Below are 19,740 nucleotides of genomic sequence, written 5' to 3'. Positions count from 1 at the left end.
CAGAATGTAGCGGCAGATGAAATACCGCTAAGCTTTTTACCTGGTGTGCTAACGCTCCTGTTAGTTTGCCACCATTGTATAAAAATATTAGAACATTTTGCATTTTGTAGAAAGATAAGCAATTTATGGCACAAAAATTTTAATTTGAATAATAAAATCTTATATGGAACTTGGTGTAGGGTCACTGGTCTTGATCAACATGGGTGAAATAGACTTATGCTCTAAAGCCAAGCATGGGCAACCTTTCTCAAGAGGTAGGCTGCATCTGATATGGCTCAGCATCAGATGGGCAACTCTACAAAGAAAAAAGAAAAGAAAAAATCAAGTAAAATTTTTAAAGATGCCCTTCAGAAAGTCCTGCAGGTCACAGTTTCTCTAATTGATATTACAACCATGGCCTTACAGTATTTTTATTAACTATTTCAGATTACATTATTTTATAGGCTGTGTGCTTATTCAAGTCAGTACAATTTGAGGAAGATTTGGCTGTTGTTATTAGTAGTTTCTCACTATTCAAGTGGGCCTATGATTTAAGGTATTCTAGCCATAATTTTAAGGTTGTAGAGATCTGTGTTATCTAATAAATTCTGTTCTCATATAAGACAGTAGGATGTGAAATGGAGAGATATTTTAGCTGCTGTTTTTAGCAAGGCAAACTACTGCATTGAGTTGCAGGTCACATGTTAGCTGGAGTGTCTCTGTTTGTTTGTGTGGGTGTGATATATTTTGTATTGATATCTGTATAAATATATATACCTCTGTAGATATAACAAAACACACAAAAAAAAATTTATAGTAGATGTGTAGAATAAATATTTTATTCCTGGATGCAGTAAAAGGGTGGGAGAAAGAGGAGGATGAGATAGACATAGAGATAGAGAGATAGAGAGATAAATAGATAGAGAGAAAAAGAGAGAGAGAGAGAGAGAAAGAGAGAGAGAGAAAGAGAGGGAGAGAGCTGAATGCATTTTATTTGTTTTACTTTCACTTTCCTTTTGCATTTTTTAAATTTTTGTTGTTTCTTTTGTTTACTTCATTTCTGTATTGTTGTAGAGTCTGTTCTGTATAATTAATCATCAGTTCATTAGCTACGATATACAGTTTGCATACAATTAAGTAGGCAATGTGTTTTGAATATAATTGAAATGAAGAACAAAAAGTCAATTAATTTATTCATATGCAGAATCACAGTCTACACAGTCACAATAGTATAGATATTTAGAGATAAACAGAAGCACGCACGCACACACACACACACACACACACACACACACACACACACACATCTCTCTCTCTCTCTCTCTCTCTCTCTCTCTCTCTTCTCTCTCTCTTTCTCTCTCTCTCTTCTCTCATGCGCATATGAACAAGATTACATATAGATACACGCGCAAACTAGGGGGAGCCCCCACATCAGCACTTCTCGACCACAGCACTGAGGGCCTCATGTGGCCCTCAACAGACTTACTTCTATTCTTTGATTCTTTTGTTTGTTTCAGTCATTTGACTGCGGCCATGCTGGAGCGCCGCCTTTAGACGAACAAATCAACCCCAGGACTTATTCTTTGTAAGCTTAGTTATTCTATCGGTCTCTTTTGCCAAACCGCTAAGTTACAGGATGTGAACACACCAGCATTGGTTGTCAAGAGATGGTGGGGGGTACAAACATAGACACACAGACACATGTGTATGTATATATAATATATATATATATATATTATATATATATATAATTATATATATATATATAAATATATATATATATAAAACGGGCTTCTTTCAGTTTCCGTCTCCCAAATCCACTTACAAGGCTTTGGTCAGCCCGAGGCTATAGTACAAGACATTTGCCCATGGTGTCACGCAGGGGGACTGAACCCAGAACCATGTGGTTAAGAAGCAAGCTACTTACCACACAGCCACTTCTGTGCCTATATATATAATTTTTTTTTGTTAATTAACTTGTGTTTTATTTTATTCTATTTCTGTGCAGCTTCCAAAAAAATCCAAGTTATGGATCTGGCTTGGATATTAAAAAGATCAAGAACCACTTCTCTACATGGTCATTCATCTAGCTAGAAATAGTAGCCAAATTACCTTTAGTCATAAAGTAACATCTTTCACAAGGGAAGGACAAAGCAGGTAATTTACTCCTAAATTTCTCCTAAAAGTATAACAATATTTAATTGTAGAATGGTTTTCATCATAAGTCTGCTCAATCAAAGTCGGCCTAGGGCTAAACAATTACAAAACCAACAACTACAGCAAGATCACACGTATTCACACATAGTCACACACTCTTATACACAGTCTCACGCAAACTTACAGTTATGCATAATCACGCATTGTCTTGCATAGTCTTAAGTAATCACATTCTCTCACACACACAATCACAAGTGAACTTAGAATGTGTGTGTGTGTGGGGGGTATCGTGCACTCATGTGTGTGTCAGTGCTTGTGTGTGTATGCGTGTGGTGTGTGGTGCGTGTTGCGTGTTGTGTGTTGATAAGCAAACAGAGGCAAAGTAAGATTGTTGAACAAATAACAGAATGGAGAGTGCTAGATAGTGTGAGCACCTGTATGTGTGTATATGTATATACATGTGCTTGCAAATGTGTAATAGTGTGTGTGTGTGTGTATGTGTGTGTGCACTTGTGTTAGTGAATATGTGTTAGTGTGTGTGTGTGTGTTTGTATGCATATGTTGAGTGCTGTATGTGTTTGTGTGTGCTTGTGTCTGTGTTTGCCTCTGTGTGTGTGTGTGTGTGTGTGTGTGTGTGAGTGGGAGCTGGGTGGACGTATAATGGAAAACCAGCAAGAGGTGGGTCCAAAGAATGCTAAGACAACTGTGGAGTTTGGAGCGATTGGATAGGATGGAAAATGAGTTACTATTTGTGGGAGGAAACAAAGGAGACAGGATACATTACTATAGACGGGCGGCAGTTGTTTCGTGGAAGGATAGAGAGATAGGTAGCTCACTAGCTCAGCTTGCTAGCTAGGTAGATAGATAGATAGATATGGAGAGAGGGAAAGGAAAGAGAGAGAGAGAGAGAGGGAGAGAGAGAGAAAGATTGAAGACATTAACGAGGAGCAGTAGGAGGGAGAAATAAATATATGTAAGGGTGGAAGTGGCAGAAAGTACAGGGTGATAATGGGGGGGAGGAAAAGGTTGAAAGAGAAATAGAAAGAAAAAAGGAAGGAACTTTAGAGAAGTATGAGGAAGAATGAAAAGTGCGATGGCGGATGGGTGAGGTGGGGTGGGGTGGCTTAAGAGTTGCGGGGTAGACTAGAAACAGAAATACAAAGAGTGAGAGAGTGAGAGTGAGAGTGAGAGGGTGAAAGAGAGAGGAGGAGGAGGGGGAGAGGGGGGGCGGGGGCGAAAAAATCAATACATCAATAGATTCAGAATTGTATGTGGGAGTGTAAGAAAGAATGAAAAATGGAACATGATATAGAAAGTTTGAAGACTGATATATGATCTGTCTATATAACAATCTATCATTCTATCTCTGTCAATCTGTCTCTCTATCACTTAACTATTTGTGCATAAATAATGCCACGCACGCACAAACACACAAACACTCACACACATCTATATATCTACATATATATATATATATATATATATATATATATATATATATACTACATATATATATATATGTATGTATGTATGTGTGTATATATTGGTATGGAGAAAATAAAGACATGTTTTCTTTCTTTCTTTACCTGGGTAAAGTTGCGATTCATTCTGTCTTATATGTTTATTTCACATAGAATTTGGTCCTACCTCATAGTAATTCCTTATCAATTGTAGACCTTACAACATGGATGACTGGTTACATAAGAAGAATTAAGACGTGCCTTGTGAGGCTCATGTCAACTTGCTATATACATACATATATATATATATATATATATATATGTATGTATATACATGTATGTATGTATTTATGTTTGCATGAATGGTCAATTATGCATGGATTTATGTCTGTATTTATGAATTCTCATGTGTATATTCAACTAATATCCCTATCTATCTATCTTTCTATCTATCTATCAATCAATCAATCAATCTATCTATCAATCAATCTATCTATCTCTCTATCTCCCTATCCTTCTATCAATCTATCTGTCTATCTATCCATCTATCAGTCTGTCTGTTTATCTATCTCTCTCTGCTTGTCTATCTATCCATCTATCTCCCTATTTACATATCTGTCTTTCTGTCAGTCTGTCTGTCTGCATATATTTCTATATATCCTATATCATCATCATCATCATCATCATTTAACGTCTGCTCTCATATATGTATACACACATATATGTATGTATATATATATATGTATAAAGTATATTACATATATGTGTGTGTATGTATATATATATATATATATGTACACACACACATACATACATAACAGCCCCCACCGTTTGTTTTTACTGTCTTGTTCTCACTGTCCTGTTTTAGTTACCACTTTCACCTTCCGCAAAAAATCCCAAATTTTATTTAATTTGCATTGCAGGAAGGACTGTTTTAATGAAGTCACATCTTGTCCTTACCTTCAAAACAGGGGACAACTGAAGAAGGGGAATATTTTCTATGTTGCCTGTCTAGTTTCTCTGTTTTCGGTTTTTTTTCGTCGTTCGATAAAAAGTTCGTTTTCTATACTTTTGTTTTTATGTTTTCGTTTCTCATTGTCTACGTTTTTTTTTGATGTCCTGTACCCATACATGCATGTATATATACATATATACGTAGGTATGTACATATATGTATGTATATATGCATATATCTGTATGTGTATATATATATATTATTATATATATACATATATATATATATATATATACATATATATATATATTTCTTTACTACCACAAGGGGTAAACACAGAGGGGACAAACCAGGACAGACAAAGGGATTAAGTCGATTACATCGACCCAGTGCGTAACTGGTACTTAATTTATCGACTCCGAAAGGATGAAAGGCAAAAAGTCGACTCGCGGAATTTGAATCGGAACGTAACGACAGACGAAATACGGCTCTTCGCAGGTCGCCCGGCGCGCTAACCACTCTGCCAGCTCGCCGCCTTTATCATACATATATATATATAGGTATATATACACGACGGGCTTCTTTCAGTGTCGTTCAACCGAATCCCCTCACAACTCTTTTGGTCAGCCTGAGGCTACAGTAGAAGGCCCTTTCCCAAGGTGCCACGCAGTGAGACTGAACCTGGAACCATGTGGTTGGTAAGCAAGCTACTTACCACAAAGACACTCCTGCACCTATATTTATACAATATAATGTAATACATACACTCACACACACATATATATATACATATTATATATATACATACGTAAACATTTTGTATATATCCTTTTCTCATATATTATATATATATATATATATATATATATATATATTAATATATGTGTATGTATATACTTTGATTGTGTAGTGAATGTAAGAGAACACGAGGAGAGAATATAAAACAAAGAGAAACAAAATGGAACTTGAAACAAGGAATAATAGGAAAGTAACAGAAAGAGAAATAAAAGACGTAGACAGACTGACAGACAGACATGCACAGTTGCGCACCCGTCAACCCACCCATCCATATATACATACATACATAGATATACCATCATCGTCATCATCAGAATCATCATCATCATATCATCATCATCACACCCATATATATGCTATGTATATATATGTGAATGTATAGATATACACACATACATATATACGTATACATACAGCTATATATATATATATATTTATATATACGCATACACATACTCATGCACACATGCATAGAATTTATGAATGTATTTTTGAAACTTTGAACTAGAGTGGACAAACGTACATGCATGCACGCACGCATACATGCATGTATACATACATACACACATAGATATATACATACATAGATACCTCTATATCATTTTATATTTCTATATGTATGAATATGTATGATTATACACATGAACTCATTTATATTAATATATATATATATTTGCATATATACACCCGTGTAATATGTTTATATGTGGAATATATATGTACATATAATACATACATACAAATACTTACATAAAAATATATATGTATGTATATGAATATATATATAAATACATACTTACATGCATACATACACATACATACATACACACGAACTGGTTATGCACCATGTAGCTATATTTAGAAGCAAATGGTAAAACGCAAAGTTGAATGAGAAGGAAAATGAAAACGTTTCAAAACAAGAATAAAAGAGAATGAAAATGAACGATGAACTGAGAGAGAACGGGAGAGAGAGAGGGGTGGAGAGAAAGAAAGAAAGAAAGAACGAAAGAAAGAAAGAAGGAAAGAAAGAAAGAAGGAAGGAAGGAAAGAAAGGAAGAAAGAAAGAGAGAAACGAAAAGCGAAAGCAGGAGAAAGAGAAAGAAAAACCGGTGAAAGGAAGATAGTAGTACAGATAGTTTGTGAAAACGAAAGTGAAAGTAAGAGAGGAATGGTGAGAGTGTTTTAACTGTTGAAGGAGTGGAGGGCGGTAAAAATGCAGTAAAGTATTGAATCAAACTTGACTGTCTGCTACTTGGTGTAGCACCGAACACACATCATCGCAAATAACAATTACTGCACCTCCACCGCCACCGCCACCGCCTTTATCACCACCACCACCTCCATCATCATTATCATCATCATCATCATTCATATCTACATTAGCAGCAACATGACTACCACAGGTAGCCATCATCACCATTATCGATACCCTCACGATCACCAGCGCCAATCAATATCACCAAAAAATCCAAACAACCATACCGACCACCAACCAGCAACCGCCAACATCACCACTCCTATTATTTCTAAGGTCGTTTTTGTTCTTTCTTTCTTTTACTCTTTCCTTCTGTCTCACGTAACAGTTATCACACATTCTCTCCTTTTTTCTTTTTATCGTCTGCCTCTATCTGTTCTCCCCCTCTCTCTCTCACTCTCTCTCTCTCTCTCTCTGTCTTTCGCTCTCACTCTCTTTTCTTTGTCAACGCCAGACAACACAAATGTTTTTAAATACTGGCTATAAAGTCAAGAAAAGCTTGTTTTCAGGGAAGAAACTACAAATACAACGATAATAAATGCAATTGCCTGGCTACCACGATCATAATGATTTTTTTTCTCCCTCTGTACTACTAACAGCCAGCCTATGAAACAAAAGAGGAAATAAAACAAACATAAATAAATACAAAAAAAACAGTATATTAATAAATAAAATAATATTAGTTGCTAAGTCATGTGACAGAGTTAATGTGGCATTACACATATATGTGTGCCAGTGTGTGTGTAAATATATATATATATATACACACACACACACATATATATATATATATGTAGTGGCTGCGTGGTAAGTAAGTTGATTACTAACCACATGATTCCAGGTTCAGTCCCACTGCGTGGCACCTTGAGCAAGTGTCTTCTACAATAGCCTCGGGTCGACCAAAGCCTTGTGAGTGGATTTTGGTAGATGGAAACTGAAAGAAGCCCGTCGTATATATATATGTGTGTGTGTGTCTGTGTTTGTCCCCCAACATCGCTTGACAACCAATGCTGGTGTGTTCACGTCCTCGTAACTTAGCGGTTCGGCAAGAGAGACCGATAGAATAAGTACTAGGCTTACAGAGAATAAGTCCTGGGGACGATTTGCTCAAATAAAGGCGGAACTCCAGCATGTCCACAGTCAATTTACTGAAACAAATAAAAAAAAAAATTTTTTTTAAATATATATATATATATATATATATATGTATGTATGTATGTATGTATTATGTATGTACGCATGTGGCACTCCGTCGGTTACGACGACGTGGGCTCCAGTTAATAAGATCAACGTGCAAGTGGCTGAGCACTCCACAGACACGTGTACCCATAACGTAGTCCTCGGGGAGATTCAGCGTAACACAGTGTATGACAAGGCTGGCCCTTTGAAAATACAGGTACAACAGAAACAGGAAGAAAGAGTGAGAGAAAGTTGTGGTGAAAGAGTACAGCAGGGTTCGCCACCACCCACTGCTGGAGCCTCGTGGAGCTTTAGGTCTTTTCGCTCAATAAACACTCACAACGCATGGTTTGCGAATCTGTTGCCCTAACAACTGGGCCATTGCGCTTCCACATATATGTATGTATGTATGTATGTATGTATGTATGTGTATATATATGTATACACACACACACACAACACACACACACACAAACACACACACACACATATATATATATATATATATATATATATAGTAGCAGTATCTGACCATGCCTATGTTTGCAGAAACCAGCACAATAAAGTTATATCATCTATGAATAATCCTAATATGTACAAATGTGGCCTTCACCTCGGAACATAAGTACGTGTGTTTACTTGTATGCGAACGCGTTATTTTGCGTGTTTGAGGGTACGCGCATACATACATACATACATACATACATACACATACATACATACATACGCACATACATACATACATACATACATACATACATACATACACACATACACGCACGCACACACACACACACGCACACACACACACACACACACACAAACACACTTATGTAATCCGATGAATTTATTTTACCAAACCCATAAGGACGAAAATCAGAGCCAAACTTCTGGTGAGATTTGATGTTAAAATGTATAAGGACTTACGTAAACGACACAAATTTCTGCGGTTGAATAAGGGCGACCGAGAGGGTGTGCGTGTGTGAGAGAGAGAGAGAGGGCGGGAGGGAGGGACAGAGAGAGAAAGAGAGAGTGCAGGGTTGAGAGACAGAAGGCAGAGGATATTGTGAAACAGAGGTGTTTCTCCCAATTTTGAAACTTCGCTGCGTTTCCAGAAGAGCAGTGTTGCCCTTCACTGGATGGGTAACATGTGAAACAATTTGAAATCTACTCTTAAATAGACCTCTCAGTTTGAACGATTACGTAGTGTTCAAAACATGCACAGAGAGATACAATAATCTGTCACTTTAGGGGTTTCCCCTGTCCTATTACAAATCATGAGTTAATGTCCGCTTGATTTTGCAACGTTATTTCAAACAAATAATTATTTTAGTAGATTCACTTCAACATTTAAATTTAATTTGTCAAAATATTTTCGTCCTTTTTCAGACCACGACCTGTTCACTGACAAAATTCCGTGAGCACGGTTTTCATGGGTGTGTTGTGATTTTTTATGGTTTATAAACACCTTCCACACTGCAGTTGTTTTTGTTTCAGCACACGATCCCAGATCAGGTCACTTGCAATGCAAGTACATCTCCGTAATTATCTTAGTAATTTTTTTCTACTCTAGGCAGAATCTTTGGGGAGTGGGGCAGTCGATGAGATCGAACCAGTACGCAACTGGTACTTAATTTATTGACCCCGAAAGGATAAAAGGCAAAGTTGACCTCAGCAGAATTTGAACTCAGAACGTAAAAACAGACGAAATACCTATTTCTTTACTACCCACAAGGGGCTAAACGTAGCGGCAGACGAAATACCTATTTCTATTTCTTTACTACCCACAAGGGGCTAAACACAGAGAGGACAAACAAGGACAGACAAACGGATTAAGTCGATTATATCGACCCTAGTGCGTAACTGGTACATATCTAATCGACCCCGAAATGATGAAAGGCAAAGTCGACCTCGGCGGAATTTGAACTCAGAACGTAGCGGCAGGCGAAATACCGCTAAGCCTTTCGCCCGGCGTGCTAACTATTCTGCCAGCTTGCCGCTTTACTAATATAGAATTCTTTAATTCTTTTACTTGTTTCAATTATTTGACTGCGGCCATGCTGGAGCTCCGCCCTTAGTCGAACAAATCGACACCAGGACTAATTTTTTTGTAAGCCTAGTACTTATTCTACAAGATCGTGGGTAAGGCCAGAACAATGCGAAGCAAATGCAAGGTAAATTGCAAGAAAATAAATATGTGAATTAATGTAGACTTTAGACTTACCTTGTATTCAATTTCTTGAGGATGGGGCGATAACCCCGAAATATTGAATACAAAGTAAGACTACATTAATTCACATATTTGTTTTCTTGTGATTTACCTTGCATCTACCTTGCATTGTTTTGGTCTTATCCACGATCCTTTATACAATATATTCTATACAATGCTTCACAGTAATTATTCCATTGTAAATATATATACAACGGGCCTCTTTCAGTTTCCGAATACCAAATCCACTCACAAGGCTTTGGTTGGGCCGAGGCTATAGTAGAAGATAAGGCCTCCCTTGACACCTGATGCAAATAGTTTTAACGAAATTATCTATGTGCCACGCAGCGGGACTGAACCCGGAACCATGTGGTTGGTAAGCAAGCTTCTTACCACACACCCACGCCCATTGAATATTGAAATGAATTATTCAGTAATGGTCGCAAAATCATTGATATTGGTTCTCGATTTTATTTTATGAACAGAATAGAAAATATAAGATGTGGCCGGCCGATTCCAATCGGTTTTTTAACGGAATGGAAAGCGACTAAAGTGTAAATCAAGCCCAGAGCGCATGTAAGAGTGTGTGTGTGTGAGCGAGTGTGTGTATGTGTGTGTGACTGAGTGTGTATGTGTGATTATGTGTGCGTGTGTATGTACGTATATGTGTGTGGGTGTGTGTGTGAATGTGTGTGTGTGTGTGTACTTGTGTGTGTGTGTATGTGCGAGTGTGTGTACGAGGGAGTGTGTGTGCGAGTGTGTGTGTATGTGTATGTGTGAGTGTGAGTGTGTGAGCTAGTGTGTGTGTGTGTGTGCGAATGTGTGTGTGTACGTGTGCGAGGGTGTGATTGTGAGTGTGTGAGCAAGTGTGTGAGTGTACGTGTGTGTGTGTGTGTATGTGTGTGTGTGTACAAGTGTGTATGTGTGTGTGTGTACAAGTGTGTATGTGTGCGTTTGTGCGCTTGGGCCCGCGCACGTGCTTCTTGAGTAACTCAAATATTTTTATTACTTTGTTTCGAGCACACAGCAACCCTTTTTACAGTTTCAACACACGATCTTACATCAAATTATTGCCAAACTGCTAAAAAAATAAAAGAACGTGGAGAAAAAAAAACAACAAACACACCAAAGAACCCCCCCCCCCCCAAATCTTGATTTCTAACCTATTTTCAATACTTTCATTCTTCCATCACTTGGAGTTGATTGATCAGCTGTCAATCCATGAGGCGTTCTTTTGTTTTTGCTGTTGTTTTTACTTCTCTGTTATTTGTTTTTCCTTGTAGCAAAAGAAATATAGAATCTGCCAGAACACGAAAACATGAACGACAGGAATGTATTCCAAGACGTCATTTCGCCTGTCTTTGCGTTCTGAGTTCAAATGCCGCCGGGATCGATAACACAAATTATTTCTCTATTGCCCACAAGGGGCTAAACATAGAATGGACAATCAAGGACAGACAAAGGGATTAAGTCTGTTACATTGACGCCAGTGCGCAACTGGTACTTAATTTATAGACTAGGCCATATGCCTCCACAACACAAGTCGATAACATAAGTACCACCTGAATACTGGGGGCGATGTAATTGACATATCCCTTCCTTCGAAATTGCTGGCCTTTGGTCCGCCCGAGGCTATAGTAGAAGACACTTGCCCAAGGTGCCACGCAGTGGGACTGAACCCGGAACCATGTGGCTGGTAAGCAAGCTACTTACCACACAGCCACTCCTATTATACACACCACCAATGAGAAATTGAATCTGGTTGGCTTAAACATTAAACAGACAGAGTATTTGAGCGGGTTTAAAAGCTAAAAATTTTAAGTAGAAATCAAAATATAACTGCAATGATTATAGAGAAACTATGGTCAGCCCTATTTGAACAGGTTGGTCACTAGAGGAGCGGGTAGCACTCAATAACTTTTTCTAAAGGCCTCCCTTGACACCTGATGCAAATAGTTTTAACGAAATTATCTATGTTAGATAGATGTGATCAAAACAAGACGTAGGAGGAAATGTAGGGCGTCCTTCGATTTTAGTTTAAGCAAAGCAGAACGTCACTGTCTGATCAATGTTTTAGCTATAGTCATTTAGCGGCGGAGTATACTGACCGTATGTATGCAGTGGCTTGGCTTGGCTTGGCTTGGCTTGGCTCGACTAGGCTTAGCCTGGCTGTCCATCGATTATGAGGACGAGTGTTCCAGTTGATTCGATCAACAGAACAGCCTGCTCTGAAAAATCAACATTCAAGTGACTGAGTATTCCACAGATACAAGTACACGTAGTTCTTAGGGAGATTCAGCGTGTCACAGAATGTGACGAGGTTGGCCGGTTGAATTACAGGTACAACTCATTTTTGTCAGCTGAACAAACTAGATCGACGTGAAAAAAAGTGTTTTACTCAAGGACAAAACGCGTCGCTGAATATCGAACTCAAAAACTTACCATCGCAAGCTGAGTACCATAACCAATACACCACGCATCTTCACATATGCATGTGGTATAAACGTGTGAAAGGCGGCGAGCTGGCAGAATCGTTAGCACGCTGGGGGAAATGCTTATTGGTATTTCGTCTGCCGTTACGTTCTGAGTTCAAATTCCGCCGAGGTCGACTTTGCCTTTCATCATTTCGGGGTCGATAAATTAAGTACCAGTTACGCACTGGGGTCGATGTAATCGACTTAATCCGTTTGTCTGTCCTTGTTTGTCCCCCCTGTGTTTAGACCCTTGTGGGTAGTAAAGAAATAGGTATAAACGTGTGATCCCCTATTTTAAAGACGATAGGTACTTCTATTTTTTTTTATTACTTCACCAGAAGGAAAGGGAGGAACTACAATCCTTTCCAAGATATGTGACAGAGAGGTGAATGAGGAGATATTCCTACACCTGAGAACTTGCCAGAATGCTTGCATCAGAATGGATACTGTTAAAAGTACTCACAGACAGCAATGCATATTTCTGTTAATCACAACACCAGTGGCGGCTCGTAGATAAAAATTAGTTTTGGGGTGCTGCTTCAGAAAATTTTAAGCCGTTGTTTTAATATTGTGTAAAAGGAAACAAACAAGGCGCAGTAGTGGCTGTGTGGTAAGTAGCTTGCTTACCAACCACAAGGTTCCGGGTTCAGTCCCACTGCGTGACACCTTGGGCAAGTGTCTTCTACTATAGCCTCGGGCAGACCAAAGCCTTGTGAGTGGAGTTGGTAGACGGAAACTGAAAGAAGCCCGTCGTATATATATGTGTGTATGTATATGTTTGAGTCTGTGTTTGTTCCCCCCCCTCCAGCATCGCTTGACAACCGATGCTGGTGTGTTTACGTCCCCGTAACTTATCGGTTCGGCAAAGAGAACCGATAGAATAAGTACTCGGCTTACAAAGAATAAGTACTGGGGTTGATTTCCTCGCCTAAAAGCGGTGCTCCAAATGACTGAAACAAGTAAAAGAGTAAAAGAGAGTACATAAACTTGACTGGTTTGTGTTTTAGCCACTGTCAAGAAGTGTGTTTAATTTGCTCACTGAACACCGCCGCGAATTCCCCCTTGTTTTTCAAAAATCCCTCCTAAATCACAAAATAAGGGAGGAAAATCTGTTTTATTTTTCAGATCCTGGCAGTAACACAGTGGCTAGAAGCAGGATAATGATCTAATTCTACACTTCATCACATTCAAGAATATAAACATGTTTTTAAGTACAACACACGCGGAGTCAAAAAGAAATACTACCTTTCACCAGCGCACGAGGGTCGGCACTGTGTAAATCCCAGTGCTCTCTCTTCCTAGCATGCAGCTTCCTATCTCAGACATGTGAGTATACGCACAACAGCCAAACACCGTGTCGCTGGAACTGGGAAGTGCAAAGTTCTATACAAGGATTTTTGTATTTTTCATAAACTAGGGGATGCCTACTAATATTAAGCTTAAGGATTATATAATGTACAAGTATAAAGAAAGAAATAAAGAAAAAGAGACTCATTATATTGAATGTTATCGATAATATCGAGAGGAAATAGGGGGTGCTGCAGTTCCGCAGTTCCTATACACGAGCCGTCACTTCATAAAACACACATACACACACACATAAGGCGCGATGGGAGAATCGTAAGCATGCCGGTAAAAATGTTTAGTGGTATTTCATCCGTGTTTACATTTTGTGTCCAAATTACACCAAGATCCACTTTGCTTTTCTTCGATTCGGGGGCGATCAATTAAATACCAGTTATACACTGGGCTTGAAGTAAGCAACTTACACCTCCTCCAGACTTGCTGTCTTTGATACCATCATTAATACCACTTAAAAGGCGCCGAGCTAGCAGAATCGTTAGCATACGGGGAAAAATTCTTAGCGGCTTTTCGTCCATTTTTGGAGGGTGGGGGCGTTCTGAGTTCAATCTCCGCTGAGGTCACCTTTGCCTTTCATCCTTTCGGGGTCGTCGATGTAATCGACCAGCAGCCCACTTCCCTGAAATCGCTGGCCTTGTGCCAATATTTGAAGCTATAACCCCAACTGAAAGTGTACGAGTCGTATTACTAACGCATCGTAATTTCAATTTGAGTCTCTCTCACTTCGTGTGGGAATCCAGAACCACGCACGCACGCACGCACGCACGCACGCACGCACGCACGCACGCACGTCAGACTGTTTATCAAGTGATTCCTTGAATTTATCAGCGTGTGGTGTATAGGAAAAATATGAGATAATATTCCGCAGAGTACAGGAACTAATTAATTCAATATAGGACTACGTACTTAGCCTAATGGGAACATAGATTTACCCTACATTTACCAAGATGAATGGCTATAAAAGGAGTAGTAGTAGTGGTGGTGGTGGTGGTGGTAGTTGTAGTAGAAGAAGCAGCAGCAGCAGTGGTAGCGGCAACAGCAGCAGCAACAGACGCAGTGAAGCTACCCTCCTCCACCCTTTTGCCAACAAGTTCTGATGTTTTGACCCATGTTGCGGGAATATTATCGGGAATAAGAGAGCGTATGCTTGGCGTAACACATCACCATGACTGTAGTAGCAGTAGTAGTAGTAGTAGTAGTAGTAGTAGCGGTGGTGGTGGTAGTAGTAGTAGTAGTAGTAGTAGTAGCGGTGGTGGTAGTAGTAGTAGAGTAGTAGTAGTGGTAATGGTAGTAGTAGTAGTAGCGGTGGTGGTGGTGGTGGTGGTAGTAGTAGTAGTAGTAGTAGTAGCGGTGGTGGTGGTAGTAGTAGAGTAGTAGTTGTGGTGGTGGTAGTAGTAGTAGTAGTTACTGTTGTTGTTGCTGTTGAAGAAGTAGGCGAAAAAGGAGAAGAAGAAGAAGAAGAAGAAGAAGGAATAATTATTAAGCAATGGAAGAGTAATGTTGCGGGGGGAGAGAGAGAGAGAGAAAGAGAAAGTGGGTGAAGAGATATGGGAACATATGAGAAAGAGGTGTGGTGGGAGGCTAAGGAACAGAGGAGACGTGGAGAGCGGAAAATTAGGAATGTGTGAAAGAAAGAGAAATGAATTAAGGTCTAATAGTGGTGATATTTAAGGGGAAATATTCCGGCAGAAGAGAAGAAATAAGAAAGAGGAGAAAAGAAAGGAAAATGCGAAAGAATCGATATGGAATGGAAATAAAACTGCGTGAAGAAGCGGGATGAGGTAGTAAATATTTTAACTGCCAAAGAGAGTCAGATTGATTGATAGAGGGACAGGCTGAACTTGATAAGTAAATGGATAGATAGAGTGATTGATTTATTGATTTGTTGCGTAGGATAGTTATATGAGAGAGAAAGAAATAAGGAGAGAGAGAGAGAGAGAGAGAGAGAGAGAAGAGGTGGCGGAGAGGAGAGTCTGGGAGAGTAATTGGCAGACAGATGGAGAAGGAGAGCAAAAATAAAAGGGAAGGTGTATTTAAATATATAATTAGATAGGAAGACAGCTGATGTTGGGTTAGTGAAAGAACTGTGAAAGAGCCAGAGAAGGAGCGAAATATATATATATATATATATATATATATATATATATATGTATATATGTATATATATATATATATATTATATATATATATAATATATATATATATATATGCTTACTGCATACATTTAAATAATGGAGTAATGCTGAAAAAAAAAAGTAAAGGAATGTATTTTGTAAGTATTACTCAGATGGCCGGTTTCACTCGTGAGTGCCGTGAACCCGTTCACCTTCTTTTTATATCAGACTGATTTTAGAAGTTGCAAAGAGAGGTTGGTGGGGGTGGCGCAGACATTAACGGTAAAAGCAATAACAATGTTTGATTGACCTTCGCAAAGGTCTAGTGAACCCATGTTCGTATTCGTATTTTAGTAGTAATTGTTCTCACACTGTAAGAAGGAGTTTCGTGACAAGCACGTAAGGTGAACTTTCCGGGCTCCTTACTAGCTAAGCCCCTATATTATAATGAAAATGTGTAACTAATACTGATGCCAAACGTTTTAGTATATACAAGGGTAGGCTGAAAAGTTCGTAGACTGGCTGTGAAGGAGTGATGCTAAAGCTGTGAAATTTTGCAAGCATTAACCCTTTCTATTATAGGCACATGGCCTGAAATTTGGGGGAGGGGCATAGTCGACTGCATTGACCCACTGGTACTTATTTTATCGATCCCGAAAGGATGAAAGGCAAAGTCGACCTCGGCGGAATTTGAACTCAGAACGTAACGGCAGACGAAATACCTATTTCTTTACTACCCACAAGGGGCTAAACACAGAGAGGACAAACAAGGACAGACAAACGGATTAAGTCGATTATATCGACCCCAGTGCGTAACTAGTACTTATTTAATCGACCCCGAAAGGATGAGAGGCAAAGTCTACCTCGGCGGAATTTGAACTCAGAACGTAGCGGCAGACGAAATACCAATTTCTTTATTGCCCACAGGAGGCCAAGCACAGACATGGACAAAACAACTGATTGGGATCAGGAATACGCTATGATTTTACATAAAATATGAATATAAAAATTATATTAAATATTAAAAAATCAAATGAAATTAACAATACAGAGACAACACAAATGTAGCGATGATCAGACCACGCTCCGACCCCACAAGCCCCGATCTAATGCTGGTACCCTTTTTTGTTTTTCTTTTATAGCCTATTAACACGGTTCCTTGCACGCAGAACCTCGTCCAACATGCTTCCATCTCTTTTTGAACATACTCTCCGACAGACACCTCTTTTCCTGCCACACTTTCCTTTTCAAATGAAAAGTAAAAAATGATCGTAAATCGTGGCCGGAGATAAAGTTGCCTGTCTTAATCCCTCTTATCCTAGTCTTCCATACTACTTTTTTCGCTATTGCTACAACAGTGAGAAAACAATTCTTACCTTCGTTTGATAAAACTTCCAGTGGGTCAATTTTTATAATTGACTCAGTCGACAGCCATACACTTCATTAGCCGGACAACAGGTGTTCAGCATAAACCCACATTTCAGATATCTCCGGACACTGGACAATAGCGTGAGGGGCGGTTTCTCTATCTCCTCCGCATCTTAGAAGGGTCGGAGACTGACGCTTACCATGTCTTGCGAGCTTATCCCAAACGGGCAAGGCACCTCTGTAACATTAGCAGGGTTTCCGTTGCAAAAATCACATCCAATTTTCTTGACCTGATGTCATTTAGGAAGCGTCCTTGCTTCCAGCTAGACATCAGGCCACGAACATTTACACAACCAATGTGAATAAACATAATTTACCTGTTAATCTGGGGTGTCTGGTTGAGAGGGACCCTCCACCTTTTCTAGACACAGGGTCGGAGGTGACAAGTCTTGGAAAATAGATTGGTTAAAATCCTGTCTCATTACCGATACAGGCTTTCTATAAGTATTTAATAAAATATTATGAGTCTTTTTATCCATTTCATATAGTTCATAATTTTTGTATTTGTCCGACAGTTCTGCTGTCTTGGTGACTGGTTTTTTAGTTTTTATCTCTCTCATTTTTGCTATGAAGTGCCACAATCCTTCTGTCTGCTACTTCTTTCCTTGTTATTTTTGGCTGGACTCTTTTTGCTGTTTTTTTCTCTTTTGGTCGTGATTCTACTTGTTTTGGTTTTCATTTTCCATTTTTCTTTTGCTAGTAGCTTTCTTTTCTTCTGTTTGTTTTTCTTTCTCTTCCTCCTCATCTTCAGATTCCTCCTCGCCTTCCTTACAGTATTTTTTTATATGACCCAGCTGGCCACACTGAAAACATCGGGGTTACGCCCTTCGACAAAAACGTTGAGGAACTTCTCCCCAACTTCTATTTTTTTCTGGAAGCTGTTCTAATACAACCCGTTCTGTTTGAATTAACAGGTGGACCGTGTGGCCGGTCCAATTTGCCTTTTCTGAAACGGTAGCCTGTTTCTACCAGGACTGCCGCCATCAACCACATAGGGTCGACTTGAGGAGGACCTTTGGTATTCGTATTTTGGATGTCTTCACACCCATGTATATTAGTATTAAAATTACATCTTCTGTTTCCAAGGATTTTACTGAGTGTAATTGTGCAGTTTCAATGTTTTTAGGTGTACCTCGATGGTAACGAATTTTTTCCCTCTGGCTAGATATGTTATATCCTGCAGGTGGGCTTTAGACATTTTTTTCCTTTCTTCTCGCTTACTCGCTCGATTTTTATTTCTTTTCGGCAGTATGTTTTAAACATAACTGGGTTTTTTTCTGTCAATAAAAGCTCTTCTGGGGTTTGAACCTTGACAACGCCGTCTTGAATTTTTATCATGTCCTTGCACATCAAAACGTCGTTTTTCTTCGTCGACAGTTGGCGAGTTCAGTCTCCAGCTGCAGATGCAAAACTTCTTTTCTGTTTACCCACCTCCGTTTGAAGTCTTTTCACTTCGACACTCTTCCCTGCAACGTCAGTCCTCGATAGTGGTAAGAATTCGCTCTCAGACAAATCCAAAACATCTTCCAATAATAATTTTTTCCCCACTTTTTTGGCCTCTAAATCTGTCGAACACTCGTCAAATGAAAACAAACTTTTTGGCATTTTGCTAGTAATTAGTGTTTCCCCGTACAGAGGAAACCACAATAGTTTTCAGAGAAAAACACAATAATTTTCAAACAAAAACTGTTATACAAATTTTAACAGATACAGCAATTAAAACAGACAACAACACGGAAACAGTCAACAGAAATTACATTTACTATTTAGACGCACTTCAGTAATAATACCAACACTTCCAACTCACACAGACGAACAACGGCTAAGCATTTCAAACGGCGTGCTTACGTTTCTGCCAGCTCGCCGCCTTATCTTGCATGCATTAATTTCAATACTTCATATTAATAACTGAATGGTTTGTTTCCAGGTAAATCGGCATTTGACTGTTCTAGAAGTATCTATTCTAGAAGTATCTATTAGTGACATCTCATGAAAATGGATAAAATTTGGCATCGTGGTATCTAAAGAAAAGGGGTTTAGCTCCCAAACTCGTTATTCTTATTTGCGCCCGGAGAAATATAAACCATTTCCGAACTGAATCCACATTGAGATGGAAGTGGAAGCACTCCGTCGGTTACGACGACGAGGGTTCCGGTTGATCCGAATCAACGGAACAGCCTGCTCGTGAAATTAACGTGTAAGTGGCTGAGCACTCCACAGACACGTATACCCTTAGCGTAGTTCTCGGGGATATTCAGCGTGACACAGAGAGTGACAAGGCCGGCCCTTTGAAATACAGGTACAACAGAAGCAGGAAGTAAGAGTGAGAGAAAGTTGTGGTGAAAGAGTACAGCAGGGATCACCACCATC

At 39.1% G+C, this 19,740-nt stretch overlaps 1 long non-coding RNA gene across 1 annotated transcript; it reads right to left on the bottom strand.

The window, feature by feature from the left end:
- Window positions 1-4,188: 4,188 nt before the first annotated feature.
- On the bottom strand, window positions 4,189-18,556 carry LOC118762254. Its single transcript, XR_004998008.1, has 3 exons — window positions 18,340-18,556; window positions 12,603-12,607; window positions 4,189-4,199 (listed from the first exon to the last, which is right to left on the bottom strand). It is a non-coding gene; the product is annotated as an uncharacterized LOC118762254 (long non-coding RNA).
- Window positions 18,557-19,740: the final 1,184 nt, after the last annotated feature.

This window comes from Octopus sinensis, linkage group LG2 (assembly GCF_006345805.1).
Source record: "Octopus sinensis linkage group LG2, ASM634580v1, whole genome shotgun sequence".
In the NCBI taxonomy this organism is placed as follows: domain Eukaryota; kingdom Metazoa; phylum Mollusca; class Cephalopoda; order Octopoda; family Octopodidae; genus Octopus; species Octopus sinensis.
Note: the sequence above shows the minus strand (reverse complement) of the source record. Positions and strands in the feature narration are given on the sequence as shown.